The following is an 18,076-nucleotide window of genomic DNA, read 5'->3' on the forward strand; positions in this document are numbered from 1 at the left end:
AAATGGATTCCATCTTTTCTTCCCGAAGGGTAATATTTTGCTTCAAAGTATCGATGAGCGCTGTGAGTTGGAATATCCAAACGTAGTAAGTGTGTGGAGTGAGACTGTAAAGTGGCTAAGTATTTGTTGAAGTCATCAATGTGAGCGAGTGCGTTGTTGTTCTGTGCAAGGCGTGGAAAGTTAGGCAAGGCTAGGATTAATAACAGTTTGGGTGTGTGGCGTTTCTTAACTAATTTCAATAAAGACAAAAATTGATTCTTCATATGCATCAATGGCGTATTTCGAATTATGTCATTCGTTCCTAAGCAAATAAGGATAATTGAATTCGGCGGTATCGACGAATGCGTTGACTTATAATGTTTTTTGTAATCAGCTATCGTCGCGCCGGAAAAACAAAATGATTTTTCTAAAGCTATTAATGATCTGTGCTCCTGCAGAAAGTTGGCATATCTACAGAATTGGGAGTCACCCATTAAACTAATTGCATACATTTGTAATTCTGATTTTGTTTGATCCTTGGATGGTAATAATTCGAAGGGGGTGGGGGGGGGTTATGATGTGCTGATGTGCGGGGAGGGGAATTAATATAATAGGCCTACTAATGAGGTGAAAAATGCAAAATAATTAGTCGTGGGAATTTTCAACCATGTGGGAAAAGCCTAACTTATGCATATAGCACATTAAATAATAGGCCTAACCGATAACAGAGTTAAACAATAAACTTATAAGTTAAATATAATTAGCCTACTGTATTACTCATCAACAAGTACGCTCCAACGCATCGCAAAAAAGAAAATTTGGTACAACTACTAACTGCGGGAAAAAATTTACTTAGGCTACTGTGGCTGTAACTAAGAATAATGCAACTGTAACTAATTTATAAACAATGCAAACTAATTTATGAAAATTTATTGCAGGCTTAATAATCCAGTAGGCCTAACTGTAAAAAACAAAGCGCTAGATCATGAAAGAGGACCGCCAGTAACAATTAATCTATATCAATGTTTGTGTGAATTGAGGGGGGGGGGTGATTGTCCCGAGTAATGATAGTAAAATGTTACTACCTTTTGTGTATCGCATGCTTTACTCAGGTACTGAATCAAGTCAGTAAAACTTATTACATCTTGCGGTCAACCCACCCATTGCCTAATTCAACCTAAACTGTTCTAGCAATCACCGTACTAAATCTAGCAAATTGTGTAAAAAAAAAAAGGGGTGTAAATTTCACTATTAAAAATAAACTAGGCTGCTAAGATCAAGAATAAAGAACAATGACCTGATTCTCTGGTAGGAATTACTTAAGATTAACTACTTAAGACTTACTAGGCCTAGGCCTACCTAGGGCTAAATTGCTTGAAACCACCACAAAAAATTATTGTACCCAAAAGGAGTTAGCCTACACAAAATTACTGTGCATGGTGATAAATATACCTCTTCTGTATGTAAAAGTCAAGGGCCATTGCATTTGAATACTTAAATCAATTTAATCTGAACACACTGCAGCTTTAACCTAACAAACTTACCTACTTATGCTGAATATACTGAAAATAGGCCTAACTAACCTTGGGGAAAAAATATTGGGAATTATAATTATCTGTAAAATAAATAAAAGGTACGTTACTTACTATTACTATTGAAATGTGTTTCGCAGCTCAACAGGATGCTTCACATAGCCTAGGCACTCACATGGGTTAAGTAGTCCCACGTCGTACTAATTACACGCATATTCGTCACTTAAAATCGGATATTGAAATGAAAATTTATTGTAAACACGCCTTGACATTTGGAACCTCAACTTAATAAATAAATAAATTCCCAGAAGTTAAATTTAATATCTTGATGAGTCAACTTGCTCACACGAGGTCACGCCGGAAATTCCAAACTCGATCACGTGATCTGACCTTGCATGATTACACAATGGAATTCATGTTCTAAACCATTACTGAACACCTTAAATTACCTTCCCCGAAAATAAAAAATCGTTTTAAAAGTGAAAATTATGGAACTTAAGACTTACTCAAAGCCTGGCCAGCCGAACAGGATCCCGCGATAGTTACTATGCAGGCCATGATGATGTTACGTAACGCTTTGCTCTGCTACCAACTGTGGGGTCTTGACTGGAATTAACCCAGCTAGATCCACATTTAATAAATATCGTGCTGATTCCACTACCCAATAGCACTCACGTAAACCCTGCCCAGCGTAAGCCAGCTTTGATAAGTCGTGAATAAATTCATTAACTACATTTTTATTTAATTTTAACTACCCCTCGCCATTGAAACTCGCCTGCAGCAACTTGCCCTAAACATGATATCGATAATTGTAAAGTTAATTTAGTTACATCAGTTAATTTATTGTTGGTTGAACCTGCCCTAATTTAGAAAAGATACCCCTTTCCCCCTTTATCCCCCAAAAGATTACAATTAATTAGACATTATCGGTACTTTACCAACTGTTGACCAAGGATCAGGACCTCCTTCTTCTTCGGCGACGGATCTCAGACAAACCTGCTTGCCGGCGGTTGGTCTTTTCCGGTTGGAGCGCTAGTCTCGGTCCGACTAGAGCTGTCTGCCTGCCCTTGGATCAGCCGATGGGGTTGACTCTTACCTCAATATATATAATTATTGGCGGTGATGTGGGTTACTCCCACAAGTGAAATCTACTCACTCTAAACAATTTTGACTCTAAAACTCCTATTTTTTTCTAACACAAAGTTTTAATCATCTCATATTTTCAAGTCAACGAACAAGAATTTAAAAGAATCAAATGGTTAGATGTTTGATTAAAGTAGGTCTCAGATATAACAAAGAGTTCAGCTAATGCCTTCATTGTCTGACGAGGATACGCGTGAATAAACAAAGAAAATGGTTTGTTTCTTAAATTAGCTGCTGTCGTTATGGATTTTACTAGAATTTACCTGATACTGAACGCAATTAATTAAAACTTTTAGATGAATACATTAGGTGGTAATTAGCTTTAATTATAATCACTGGATGAAAAGATTGAATATGCTTATATCTATCTGTTTCTACCTTAATAATTATTTTTGTCACTGGGAACCATTTTATTTTTTGTTGAACATCAAGTAAGAAAATAACAAAATAAAAGTAAAAGGAAAATGTGTATTAATAACTTAACATTTGATTTTAATTTCAATTTGTTACAAATTAAATAATGAGTTTATTCCTCCAAAACAAATAAATACAAAATATTTAGTAAGATAGTTCTTTAGTAAAAAAATATTTTAAAATCGCAAAAAAATTCAATTAAATGTGACATATGAATTTAAGGTTATTTAAATACACGTAAATCCCTGTGGGTGTTTGTTTTAATAACAATTTATTTGTTTAATAGAACTAACGTACGTACCTAGTTGTATGTGGGGAAATTTTAAACACTGTAACAACTTTATATTTATTCAAATTCCTATTTAAAGCATTACATCTAGGTTTGAAGGGAAATGTAAATGAGGTTGGTGGACTAGATAATGGTTGACCAAAGTCATAAACAGAGTAACCACAAGTGGTGGTGTTGGTAGACCTGACTGATGAACTAGTTACTTCTCTGCCAGGAGGATATGTTGCTGACTGTGTAGTTTAAATTATACTGTAACCTTCACACAAAGGCTGTGAAGTTTATTTTCCAGTGTTTGAATACATACACTTTTTTATCAGCCACTGGAAATGTTGCAATAGTTATTTTAGGATGGTTGAAACTTATATCGCTTATATCGGCCACCAGATTCAGGCAAATTAATTTGTATGTAAATTTTACTTACAAAAAATATTACCTGTAGTTAAAAGTAACTATTAGTTATTCATACGTACATTTTATTACCTTATACCCATTTCTACACAGAAAACAAGTCTGCAGATTTTTTTATAGGAAACCGCTAAAATGAAAATAATTGAATCTTGGAATTGTTGGTAACATTTGATATTATTAAACCTACTCGCCTTTGGCTCGTTAGGGCTCCGCCCACAGGCCCCCTTGGTTGGGCGGAGGCTAATTAGCAGTAGGCAACAGCAGGACTCTGGTGGATAGCCACTCTTAATGATATTTTCTAAAAGAACAATATGGGGGAGGAAATCGAAATTTTAGGGAGTCAGATAAGGAAAATACTACTTTTTGGATTTTTCTCAGAGTTATTAGACCTAAAACGAAAATTTCAAGTCTCTAGCTCATTTAGAAGTGGTGTAGAAACCAGTGTCCCATTTCTGGTTACTGGGGAATTGTTGAAGTGTATAATATATATATATATATATTCTAAGTATGAAGTTGAACAGCAAGAGCTGTTGAAGTGGGGTTTAAATTCGAGACGACACATTCATAGAAAAAGAACCCAGGCCTACAATCCTCCCAAATGCCAAATATCGAGCGCAGCGCATCTGATAGATCATACATCATGCACGTAGTGTAGTAATAAAAAGTAAGGGGGGAATCAATTAGGGGAGGAGGGTTGAATATGGTAATTTTCAACAAATTTCTTATTTTTAAAATTACGACTAAAAGCCATGCAAATGTTAGTCTCAAGAAAAATATATTTATCGAAGAGGGGTTGCAGCTTCAAAAATGTCAAAAATAACTATCCAATCGAAACTTCTAAAAAAATAATAAACTTAAGCCTACCTTAACGCAATAATTGTTTAGTTGGATGAATAAAATTTAATTATGATCCCTGAAAATAAGGTTGACGTTGACTAACTATAGTAGATTAGAATTCGAGGTACCCTTTCAGTCTGAAAGTAACAAAAAGATTTATAGTGTAAAAAAGAGTTTACATAGATTTTTGTTCTATGTTCCTGTCTCAAGAAACAATAGTGACAAAATAGTAGTTCTTTCTGTCACGATTACAATACAATTCACCACGTATCATTTACCTTGCATTATGGTGTAAAAGATGAAGTCATAAATAAGCGATGTATCCGAGGAAATGATACAGCTCAGTAGAGATTAATGTTGGTAGATAGAGGCAGTTTCCTGCCTAAACTGAGATGACCACAGTAGTGTGAGCTGTTCTATCCATAGTTTTGACACAATAATACTGCAGTTATGCTATGTCATAATAAAATTGTCGTTATATAACAACATATGTCAAGAGCAGTACTATTTCATGACCCTATTGTTTCATTAGATGAAAGAAATTAGTAAATATTATTGTTTAAACCGTTTAAATTTCTTTCATATATCCAGCTTACTAATGCTATTGCAAATTATTGATTCGAAGTTAAGTAAACCCTCATACACGGTTAACAGGGCTTTAAAATCATCTATCGTAACATTATTCGCATGCTAAAACATAACAGCCACTCTTATCTTTATCTTTCAAATAATGGTTGCAAAAGAATCTGTTTTGATTTCATTTGATAACTACAATCAGTTCAGTATTGAGATTGAAAATTTACCAAAATATTATTTAAATAGTTTTGTAAAAATAACTGACGTCTCCCTTAACAAATATAAATAATGAAAAATAATGAAAGTCCTCTCTACCACTCATTCCGTTTGAATATATAAAAAGTTTATAATTCAAATATATTTATTTCAGATTTTGCATGCTTGGCCTCGCCAAGTTTAGAAAACTTGTGGGCGCGGACCAATAGTTTCAAAGAAATTACAGAGTTTACAGATTTTTTTTGTTTTTTTTTTTAAGTAAAAAAATTAAGATATGCCTACTAGTTCTAAGGTGGTTTGTGGTAGGCACTTATTTATAACAAGAGTATTTTTGGAAACAAGACTTAATTCTAAAAGCATTAAAAATAAGTATAACAATAAACAATAACAATAACATTTGTTTAAGTACATTTAGTTACAGAACTATGACGGATATATGTCCCGACTTATTTGGCAAAAAAACAACTCCTTCAAGCTAAGATCACTCATCCGAAAATATTTAATAATTAAGCAACCAAGAAATAAAGCACATTAAACGCTTTTATAGTATTTGGATCAAACTAAACCACTCTGAATTGCTAGGCGTGCTTTCAAGTCACTAGGCTTTAAAAATTAATTATCGACATTAAAATATTGTATATCATTGCAAAGCTTACTTATGTATCGAAATGTGGAATCAGTTAGCAATTCATTTACTGATAATATGGCACATGTAAGTTTGCAATTTTGACTACGTAACAAGATCTGATAGTTGTTAAATATTGTTCGAATGTAGTTTTCTTTCGAGACTTATATTCTAAACTGAACTTTTTATTGATCTACTTTATGTCAAACATAACTCAGGATCACTAGACTGATGCATGTTTCAGTACGGAGTGAACGAAGAGTGACTGACTCAGCCCAGGGACGCTACTGACAGTGATTCCTTTGTCCCGGAGGTCCCTGAACTGCAAAAAAATAAATAAATTCAGTACCAAGTAATCAGAAATCAGTTTCTAAAAGTTTACGAAGGGGTTCTTTTTTACACGATTAAATTTATATTTAATACATTTCGGTATATTTTTTAAATTCCATTAAGTTGACATGTATTTTACTATCTGACAAACTTGGGTATTTTCTATATACATTAGACTAGCGAAACGCAATTTGTTTGGAAATATTAATAAAATTAAACTAAAAATCACAATAATTGTATAACCTTATATAACCTCTGAAAAGCGGTTAGTTCTTACTATTTCTAGCTAGATAGAATGAACAATTCTTACAAGCTATCTTTCTTTGTTCATTCACGCAACTCTTCCTCAGACAATAGATGCATTATGTCTTTGTTACAGTTGAGTTCTACTTCATCCTTTCAAAAATACCTCTTAAAGCGAATTTGCGTATAATATAATACATCATGATGTACCCTAAATAAAAAGTTAACCATTTTTACTTTTAATAATTTTTCAATGAAATAAAGCGACCATACAAAGTAGGTATTTTAAGTTATTTTAGGTATACTAAGTATGAATGGAGATGAGTATTTTCTTTAGGATTTTAATAGTGGTTGTCTCATTTTTTTAAACTTATACGCCATTTATTTTTTAATAATTTATTTTACTAGATAGAGTAAATGAAATAACCCAGCTCATTCCACTATAACATAAAGTAGTGGGGAATATAATTGTACATTTTATTTTTATTTTTACTGAATTACCAAGGTTTTACACAATTACACAAATTACACAAGTAATTTGGTGTGTTGCCATTTACCTAATTTTAGTTGATGGTCAAATCCCAATATCCTGTTTAGTGTCCAGGCTATATGCAATTAGGTTACAATAAAAAAGGGTATAATTTAAAATAGAAAGGTATTTAACTGTTTATGGATCAGTCTTTTAGCACCTTATTTCTAAAGCTAGAACCTAAACAAAAAGGGGCCAAATATGAATTGTTATGGGAAATTATAGTGTTTGTATATTTATATTGCATAACCGGGGTTCAGACTAGGTTATCAGCCCGAAACCAGATGTTATTGATCGTTGGGTCCAAGGTATAATCGTGACTACATTTAATAAGGTATTATTGTTGCGGTAGAGTCATAAAGATCATCACATTTATCTTACACATGTTTTGTCGAGCATTTCTTCCGAATCTATGTTTTACCCGCATCACCATGAATTACACAAAACAAAGGAAAGGAATGTACACAATCTAGCACAACTTGTACATATTGAGTTGAATTGTATCCTTTCGTTTATGAAATGATTATACTTCTAATAAATGTTCTAAAAGCAGATTTAAAATATTTTATTGTGGAGAAGGTGGTTTCCGTTACGAAGGAAATGTATTTCCGATATAAAGTTTCCAAAAGTCGATAACAGTTCACTGAGTCAGTATCCTAACTCTTTTCACTTATAGGCTCTTTCCTTCTTAATATTTTGATTCACATCATTGTCATCCAGCTCTTCCTTTTTCCTTATTCCTCCTAATATACCATGCTTATTATCTTGGACATTTAACATTAACAATGTTACATTAGTTATATTTATTTACCAAGACAAAAGTTACCGATATATTACTTCCTTGGCTATTCACAGACTTATCGTTAATATAAATATCGGATTGTTACTAGCAAGACAACATAACTGTATTTAATCTTCGTTTGGTTTTCAACTTAAAACACAATTCTAAAAATAAACATAAAAACCTTTAATTGTGGACCAAATAATTATATTTGTTTCATTAGAAAATACAATAGGCCTACTTAACATTTTATGGTGTTTAAAACCAACTAAGTAAGGGGTGCCTGATTTTTTTTACATAACCATTTTTTTATCAATTGTTATAAGTTTTTGTCTTTTTCGTGTTTGAAATAAATTTTAACTAAAATAAAAATATAATCACGTCGATAAAATTAACACAAAATTTGTAAGAACCTTTTAGAATAATCAGTATAATCTAAAATCTAAACGTAAATCACTTTACACATCTTCATTATTTACTATCATATTCTAAATACACAGGTTTTTATGATTTTTAATGATAGATTTTATGATAGATTGTAAATGTAGGTCCAACAATGTGTGTATAATAAGTTAACAAACTGTGGACTTTAGAAAACAACGTAATTCCAATTTTAAGAATTTGATTTAAATAATTCTTAAAATTGCGTATTACCGTGTTCATAATACTGTTGGGTTAGCTTTTTCATATTTCATACAGCCTTTCGATGAGGAATTAAATTGGTTTAATTGTAAAGATCCTCCAGGAATAAAATTAAATTTTAATTGTCTACTATAACACGTGATTGTAACAAATGAATAATACTAAATTTAACTATAATACTCGGACTTTGTAACAATACTTGTTTTGTATCAATACATTCTGAGAGAAATCCGAACGTAACGGGTGAAATTGGGGCTTTATGTTTGATATAGTTTAAGCACTTTAGTCTGTTCTCGTTTGTAAAGGCTTTGTTGGTGTACATGAACGGGTATCAAAGTTCTCAAAGTTCATTTCCATTTTTAAAATACGCTTCTTTAACAAAGCATCCAAGGAATTGAGTATTGATAAGATTAATATATAATTTCAAAGTGTAATGTTTGATAGTAGATTAAGCATTAATGCTGAAAGACGAATTTATACATCACAGTAATATTATAGAAGTAGGATTGACAATAATAAATGCAAGGAATTTTTTCAACATTCCCAGAAAATCTTTTCTAAATACTCAAGAAACATGAGTGGTTAATATTTCTGAAGAGAAATTATAAACTTTACTTTCAACCAAATTTGTTAAAAGATGACAGTAGTCATCGTGGTAAGAGTGTTTGTGCATGTATGTCCTTAGACAAGGTAAATATTGTAATTTGTGTGAAATTGAAATAAAATGGTATTAACTAACTAACTTCTCGTCAAACGAGTTCCGATAGTGGATGAGTGTTTGAAGAGGCGGATTTACACTCACAAGAGGGGATTCACTTTTCACATGCAGTTTTGTAAATGTTCATACATATTTTCACAACCTAAATCAGTTTTCAAAAACAACAAATTAAGTATAAGTATATTAGATCTTTTCACATAACATAACCCAAATAGTAAAAACTTAAAACGCAGTAGTTTAGTAAAATCCCAATGAGTTGGATAAAAAAAATAATTGTTTGAGAAAATTGTATTCATTTAACAAGCATGTTTTCATTGGAGTCTTATTCTATTTAACATTGATTATGTTCCCCAGGCTATAGCTATCGAGCCTGCTAGTAATAGGTATGTATATTCTTCTAAGACAGCCTATGTTGAATGCACTGTCCTTACTACTAACTCACTAGCACAATATTTTTAATGATTTATCAATCGATAATTTTTATGACTAAAATTGCCTTTTCAGTAATTTTAACATTTCAGCCAGTGTATTTATAATTGAGAAATACCACAACACTTCAAATTGCATTGTTTTGCACATATCACGCATTTGGCAGTAATGGTAACCATAGACGTAGGCCTAATCTCAGTTTTATAACTGTACGTGCTGTTATAGCCCATTAAGGAAGGCATTCCATGCTCCAATATTTAACCCATCGATGATTTACATGTACGAAGTGCTTATTCACATAAAGACAATAAGAGATTGGCGGGATTTGAACCCGGGACCCTGGGTACTTGAGCTTTACGCTGTACTTCTTACTAGACCAGTTCAACTAACTATTTGTCGGTGGTGTAAAAGTTCACAATTTTACATAAAAACTCTAAATTAATTAGTTGTTTTTGCCTGGAAAATTTCCTATTCATACTAAACCCCTCAACTCAATTTATCCAGCTTGAAACTATGATTTTAATAATCACATTTTACAAATGAATCAGTTTTGATCACTACAAAGCAAATACATTTGTTAAAGCGATAAAGCTGCTACAATAAACCAGGCTAATCTGCTCATAAAAGGCTTATTGTTTCATACATAAAACTGCTTTTAACCCAATCAAGCTTAGTGTTAAGGGTAAGCGGGATAATTAGTTCTCAATGGCTTATCTTGTTCATCTGTCTAACAACGATAAGTTAATTTTTCAATTTATTTGAACCCTCTTACATCAAATGTTAATATTTTATATCTAGACATTGTTAAGCTTGTTTAGAAAAACAAGTGCGTTAAAAAATTTTTGTATTTTGCTGAGCTTGTATTATCAAGCTATACAAATTAATAATTTTATCCGTATAAATTCAATTTAATTCCCCAACAGCATGGACTCAGTGAATCTTATTGCATTTTGCCGTTATAGTGTAATTTTCATAAATTGGCTACCCTCGAATCAAAACTTAGCTATAAGTTAAAAAACTTAGCTAAATAGTTTTTTTGGGGGCAAGAACGCGTATATAAAATGTTAACTCTTGTGATTCGGACCCATAACGATATTTCCTTTGTTCTTTTTTGCTAAGACTTACGAGGGTAAATGGCAGTAAAAGCTACTAAAATGTTACGTTGTGTCCAAACCTTAAGCAAAACGTTTTACAGAACGTGTTTGAATGATTTGCACAAAATTTGTTGTGTATGTTAAAATATGATATTTCCATTATAAGTAGATGTTCTATTTTATTTCAGAAACTGAATTGGTATTGTGGAAATACTTTTTACACAATATAGTATGATTTCATTCATTCTTTATGACAATATAATGCAAGAATTTCAAATAGTAAGCCATGCTCAAGACAGTGCTGCGCTCAGGCACAAGACGGCGGAAACTCCAGCTGCAAGAATAAGAACAGAACATAATCTAAAAATAGCCGCGGGACGAATCCGTTTCAAACCATTTTTCCATGCGCCTAACGCATTCTTTTCCCAGTATTTTATGTGTTTTAATGAAGTAAATCTTGTTCTCTCTAAAAAAAACTAACGTATAAGAAACCATACTTGTCTCGTTAAACAGATGTAACTATGTTTTATATTCTCGTTGAAAAAGTTACAGTGTTTATATTTAAAAAAAATTAACTTTATAAAATTCTCATCAACCAATTAAGATAGTCATATATGAAGTAATGAAGTGTACAAATAAATGTATTGATTCTTACCATTAGGAAAAAAAATCAAAAGAACACAACTATTTTAACCCGCCATAAACCAAACACGATGATTTTTTTAGAATTTGAGTTCATGAAAAGTAAAAAAAAACTTATCCTTTTTATCGTTCAAGCATCATGTTTCGAAATATTTACATTCGTTTTTGGATTTTTAAACAACTGTCTTTGATATTAATAATCAAATGAATACTGTACGAGTTCTTTCATTCATATTTATTTAGTGACAAACTCTTGTTAATATACAAATTGACAATGTGTCCATCTCTACTGACTTCCTATTACGTAAACTATTTTTATTTGTTAAAATGTGTAAAATCCAAAACATATAATAATACAATCGCATAAACATCCCAACATATAACGTAACGACCTTATCCTGTGTGATACAGCGCAACGGATGGTCCGATCCCGGGATTTAGTCTGTTATCAGATTTCATTTCAACACCGGTTATTGCAACAAATCACCACTGTTTCTGGTTGTTTAACTTATCTCTGTTTGCATTGTTGTCATGGCGGAATGTCAGTTTGAAGCCTTTGAAATCGTGTTACAATTATCAGATGTTGGTGTTATATTTGTTTACCATCGAAACACTCTTCATTTCGACTATGAACAGATACGCTGAATGCAATGGAAAAAATATCGTTTCCTACAGTCACCCGACAAAGTGGGCTTCCTGCTTCCTTGCACTGATTATAGTACAGTAAGATGCTAATTGCTGCATTTACTTATTTACAGTTTTTACTTTGCAAACCAGTATTCCAACAAAATAACACAAAGCGTGCTTTTATTATGCACGTAATCCGTGTACTCTTGGAAATAGGTTGGCTTAAAGATACTACGACTACGATCAGCTGATGCAGATAAAATAATATATAGATATGTTTCTGTATGTTTAGTGAAATGCTACAAAACATGAGTGTTTCTCTGCAGCAAACACAAAGGAAATAGATTTTAGGAAATAACGCAATATTCTCACGTTACTGATTATTTTCTATAGTATAATAAATGTTCAATAACTCTGAACTTACCATGTTTGTAGGTTAGCTGCAAGAGGGTGGATTGGTATTGTCTGGTGCTACAGTGAGGGGTTGTGTTATCAATTATGTTACAGGTGCTACATGCTAAAGAGTCGTTCAACTTTATTTATCTCTGGTTGCTATATATTTGTTATCTGATGGAATGTATTAGTTGGTACCAGGCATTCTATTTTATACTTTAAATAAGGGTTTATTTGTCTTTTAGAGACTAAAAACTTTGGTAAGAACGATTTATGATAAACGTGTAAGCTAAAATTTAATTAATGGGGCTCATCCATTTTATCTGACTTTGTTTCATGCCATACGAATAAAATGAATACCCCCGCCGCAGCAAACCTGTAGACTTAGCGAATTTCTATTTGCCTGATTGGATTTACACTAAAATGTGTCATTAAAAATATAAAAAAATTATTGATTTATTCCCTATTTAAATAGAATTAGTAGGTTTGCTGCACCAGGGAGGGTAAAAGTGCTTTTTTATTGTCAATAGTTGAAATAAATAAAAACATTTTCCAAATATTATCAAAATATGTTCATAAACAAGCAAACTACAACAGTTTACTTATTCTCCATAAAAATGACATGGGAATTTTTAATTTACAGTTTTTGGAATTTTCTCCTTAACCAATTAATTGGCGCATAATAACGCTTCAATGTGCTAAATTATTTGTTTTTTTAAGCTCTACAAAGTAGTTTGGAAAGAAATTGCTAATTTGTATGTTTTTTTTTTTTTTTGTCAAAAATGGGGAAAAACAATTTTTACCCCATGGCAATAAACCCCCGTTCCCATTGTCCGATCATGCTAGTTCGCGAACTCGTTCGAATAAATGTAGGTTTACACGTTTATACCAAATTTCATCAAAATCGGATCAGTTTTTTTTCGAGTTATCGTGCTAACGGACACACACATATATACAGGGTGATTGATATAAGTGTGCCAGCCGTTTTATTCGAAAACTATAAGAGATATCAAAAAAAGTTAAATGGTAAGTGCCTTGGATTTTTTATTTAAAAAATTGTTGTCAAGTCAAAAAAATTCTTTTAGCCGCCATTTTTCCAATATGGCCGCCAACTTTGATTTTTCTTACGGAACACCCTGTATTTTATGATGTATTCTGGTAGAAAAAGTCATTTTAAGACGATTTTATTCTTGTGATTTTTTTCATAAACCTAACCGTTTCAAAGATAATAATGGTTAAAGTTGTGAAATTTTGAATAGTTTTTGAATAAAACAGCTGGCATGATTGCTTCCTTAATCGAAACTCTTTCTAATGCCTAATTTTTAAAACTTTAAACATTATTATCTTTGAAACGGTTAGGTTTATGAAAAAATGACAAGAATAAAATCGTCTTAAAATTACTTTTTCTACCAGAATACATCATAAAATACAGGGTGTTCCATAAGAAAAATCAAAGTTGGCGGCCATATTGGAAAAATGGCGGCTAAAATAATTTTTTGGATTTGACTATAATTTTTTAAATAAAAAATCCAAGGCACTTACTATTTAACTTTTTTTGATATCTCTTATAGTTTTCGAATAAAACGGCTGGCACACTTATATCAATCACCCTGTATATATAAACGTATACATAAATATGAATTTGAACGGATTGTGTTTTTTGCCTCTAGGGACCTCAAAACGAAAAGAAAAAAATCGGTCCTGGGTCTAGGTCTTACCATGAGTAGTACTACGGTAATAGCTTATTCCCTATATGGGACATTCGCTAGAAAATTAATATGATTACCTGGTCTCCGTAGAATCTCTATCCTTTGATATGTGATGATTTGAGTATTATCTTCAGGCTCAGTATTTACTCTTCGTGAAACCAAAAGCTAAAGTAAATATCTTTACAGTTAAGACAATTCTTTACTGTTGCCCATTTCCATGTTGATTGTTGAGGTAGTAAAGAGCCACATTGTGTTTAGTGTCAATAAAGATTTGTATCAGAAAAAGTAACTCAACTATAAGAATATACACCAAGTAAGTCGAAAGTCGTGGACCGGCTGGGATTTAATTGCGGTTTTTATACTGACAACTACTTAAAATATTGTATTGATAACGGAGCCTTTTACCCTGCACCACTTGGCTGAATTTAAACGTAAGGTTAAGGATTTTTTATAAATTAGAAAAAATCACTAATACTGTTCAACACTACTTGTTTTTCAAATCGAAACGGAATTCTACTATCGACTTTTGTCCCAGTAAATCATTACAAAAATCTTTGTTTTGTTAAACTTTATTTTAGATTAATACTCTCAATACTTAAATGAAGCATTAATTAATTTAAAATTGTGTATATGACATTAAATGTTCGTAAAAAAACTCAACACATGTTGAACATTTCTAACAAGACTTTTAAAAACTTATCACAAGCTTACTTTACGAAACTTCTTGTTATCAGAAAATTTCTGATAACAAGAAGTTTCAACATTTGTTGAGTTTTTTTACGAACATTATTTACAGGAAGATATTGGAAATGCAAAAAGGGCTTACAAAAAACAACACTATTTGATATATTTCAATTAAATTACAAAACAGGCAACGCTGTAACAATGTATAACAGTACAACTTGGTCTTTAATGTTCTGACTCACAAGAATCAAGTTTCTCCATGCTTCATGTGGCAGTGTTCTATTTGAAGTGCTCGTTGCAATGCGCGATTAGAGTATGGAATATGGTTTGACCGGGTTTCTTGAATTATTTCTCCACTCATTCATCACTGGCTCCTTATTCACGTACAGAGATTCCAAATTGTCTAGATGTACTTTCCATGGACAAAATAGCAGGTCAAAGTTCTCCGATGATTAGAGAATTAGAGAACGAAGAGCATTGCACTTCTGGACAAAGTCCTTTGATTGGTGTGTCGGTGAAGATGTCTTTAGATGTTTCTAGACAACGAAGATGTCTTGGCGTCCCTCGTCTACCAAAGGGAAGTTCTCCTCGCTCCGGAAGTCTTTCTTGGTGACTGCCCTCCACTCAGACAGTGGCGAAGACCCGCGGGGTTCCAGCGTACGGCATCGCCTGCAAAACACATCAATTATTTTGTGGTTCCAATAATCTTAAATGGTACTATAAAAAAACAACGTGACGCATTGCTTACACTTGTCTAAAATTGTTTTGCAGTCAAATGAATTGTACGTCTCGAAAATTAAAGACACAATGAGCTAATATAATCTAAACAGATTAATATCCTGTATTTTGTATTTTCCTAAAGATTCATCATAATCGTGGTGGAAAATTCTTGTTCTTGCTTTCAAAATCACCACCCTTCAACGTGTTGGATCTCAATTAATCTCGAAGATACTTACTAAACAACGATCAAATACATTATAAATAAATGTCTTAAATGTATAAATGTGTAGGCCTATGAGGGGAATTTAAAATTCGGTCTGTTTAAGTATATTCCAAATAAACTGGGTATGCTGCAAATAATGTAGTTTTGTTTTGGATTTAATTCATTTTTCAGTCATAAACAATGAACAGTGAATTAGACCGAATCAAACAGTATTTTAGTTAAATTATTTGTCCCAGAAGTGCATATGAGGTCATACACTGTTTATTATAGTAGTGATTTTTTTTAAGAACGAAACAGTTGGCAGCCTGTATGTGGATTCCACGATACGGTCGGGCTCAATTTTTCGCAGAGTTGCCAACTTTACCTAGCCACTTGTCATCCTCAACTAGAGGTTATTATTGTTCCGTGCCACCATTTGTCATTGCCCCCAAAATTAATTTCTTTTTTAGCTAATAACTTAAAATATATTTAATTAGCTTATAATAGAACCACTGTGTCAGTTTTTAAATTTTTCTGTAACCTTAATATGGGTCTTAATAATCGTTGTTACTAACAATATATTTTTTTACAATAATCTTATTAAATTGAATACCATTTGTATATTTTGTACGTCTCCAACACATTTCAGAACATATACAGGGTGTCCCGGAACTCTCTACCAATATTTTAGGTCATTGCTCCTGGGTAAGAAACATAACTAACTATCATATTTAAACTGTCCGGAAGTCCTTAGTTACTCACACAGCTGCCATTTTGTTTTTTTCAGTTATTAGTTTTTTTCTAAAGAATGGTTAAACATACGAAATGGAAACTTTGCACAAACATTTATGACAACAAGACAAAGCTACCAAAACATTATCACGATTTTTCAAATTCATAAAACAAAATGGCGGCCATTTAAATTTTTTGTAAAATTAATGGTTTTAAGTTATTTAAGAAAGAAAAATTTTAAATTGCCGCCATTTTGTTTCATAAATTTGAAAAATCTTCATAATTTTTTTGTAGCTTTGTCTAGTTATTACAAATGTTTGTGCAAAGTTTCCATTTCGTATGTTTAATTATTCTTTAGAAAAAAATAATAATTGAAAAAAAAACAAAATGGTGGCTGTGTGAGTAACTAAAGAGCTTCCGGACAGTTTAAATATGATATTTAGGTACGTTTCTTACCCAGGATCAATGCCCTAAAATATTGGTAGAGAGTTCCGGGACACCCTGTATATTAACTAGCTTGTGTTTAGTATATTATATGAATTGTATACTCAATGTATTCAGGGTAACTAAAGCTTAACGCATTCTAAACGTTCATACTGCTATACAATTTTGGAAATATAATTTAAAACTGTAATTGAAAGAGGAATGGCTATAGTTTGGAAATAAACAAATGATGAAGTCAACTATTCATCAATAAGCTACTTATTTTAGATTCTTGACATGCACTTCATAAAAATTCACCAAACACTAAAGACAAGGGTAATTAACTGTAAAAGAAAATATGGATCCCTAACATTAAATAATTATCATAGAAAACTCCTTTACTGATAAAATTATATTATACTTGATACATTCTTCTCTGATTACCACTTGACTTTAACATCTTTACACTCTTCTTCTATTAACCTCTATTAAAATAATTACAGTAATTCGATAGTTATTTTATAATCTTTCCTGCACATAGTTGGCAACATTGTTATTTTTGAATGATGAAACCACTTTAAACTTACCAAAAAAATACTTTAGCAGATTCGAATGTCTTTATATTTAGTATGCGTACAGCTATATAAAGTGGAAAAAATTTAGTGTTATAATATGATAAAAATAATTAAATATTAATATAATTACTTGCCTGTAATTATTAATATAATTACATTTTCATTCCATTTGTTGACTTTTTTCGGACATCCATATTTCAAAATTATTTGCTTAATCATCTACTTTAAAACTTAAAAATCGTGTAACGATTTAAAAAATTACAGTCTGCTAACGCAGGTTATTAGTAGTAGTTACTATAGTAACCCAAGGTTACTATAGGAGGTTTGTATAAACGTAGGTCAGTAACTTTGAACAGTTTCACAAGAGAAGGCCCAGATGGCTTCTATAGTTTACTGGCCCGATAAGCGACCCATTTACGCTCGTTTCCTATTGGCTACGTATATTTGTTGTTCTGCCCTACTACAACATTTTAATTAGCCTTGTGCTAAATTACAGGTCATTCTTTGTTAGCCGTTGCGGTAAAGCATTGCATTGTTCAAAGATAGTTTATACAGGCTGGCTAAGTGGGATAGCGAAGTACTTC

The 18,076-nt window shown here is 32.0% G+C and overlaps 1 protein-coding gene across 2 annotated transcripts in view; it reads right to left on the reverse strand.

The window, feature by feature from the left end:
• Positions 1 to 14,983: 14,983 nt before the first annotated feature.
• The window catches only part of LOC128991848 (innexin shaking-B-like), a 48,439-nt gene continuing 45,346 nt past the window's right edge, over positions 14,984 to 18,076 (reverse strand). For both annotated transcript variants that reach the window (XM_054415065.1, XM_054415066.1), the window contains one exon: positions 14,984 to 15,509. The gene's annotated coding sequence lies outside the window, so the exon portion shown is untranslated. The remainder of the gene's footprint in view (positions 15,510 to 18,076) is intronic.

This window comes from Macrosteles quadrilineatus, unplaced genomic scaffold (assembly GCF_028750875.1).
Source record: "Macrosteles quadrilineatus isolate MER2022 unplaced genomic scaffold, UCM_ALF_1.0 Scaffold_4__1_contigs__length_99947679, whole genome shotgun sequence".
In the NCBI taxonomy this organism is placed as follows: Eukaryota; Metazoa; Arthropoda; class Insecta; order Hemiptera; family Cicadellidae; genus Macrosteles; species Macrosteles quadrilineatus.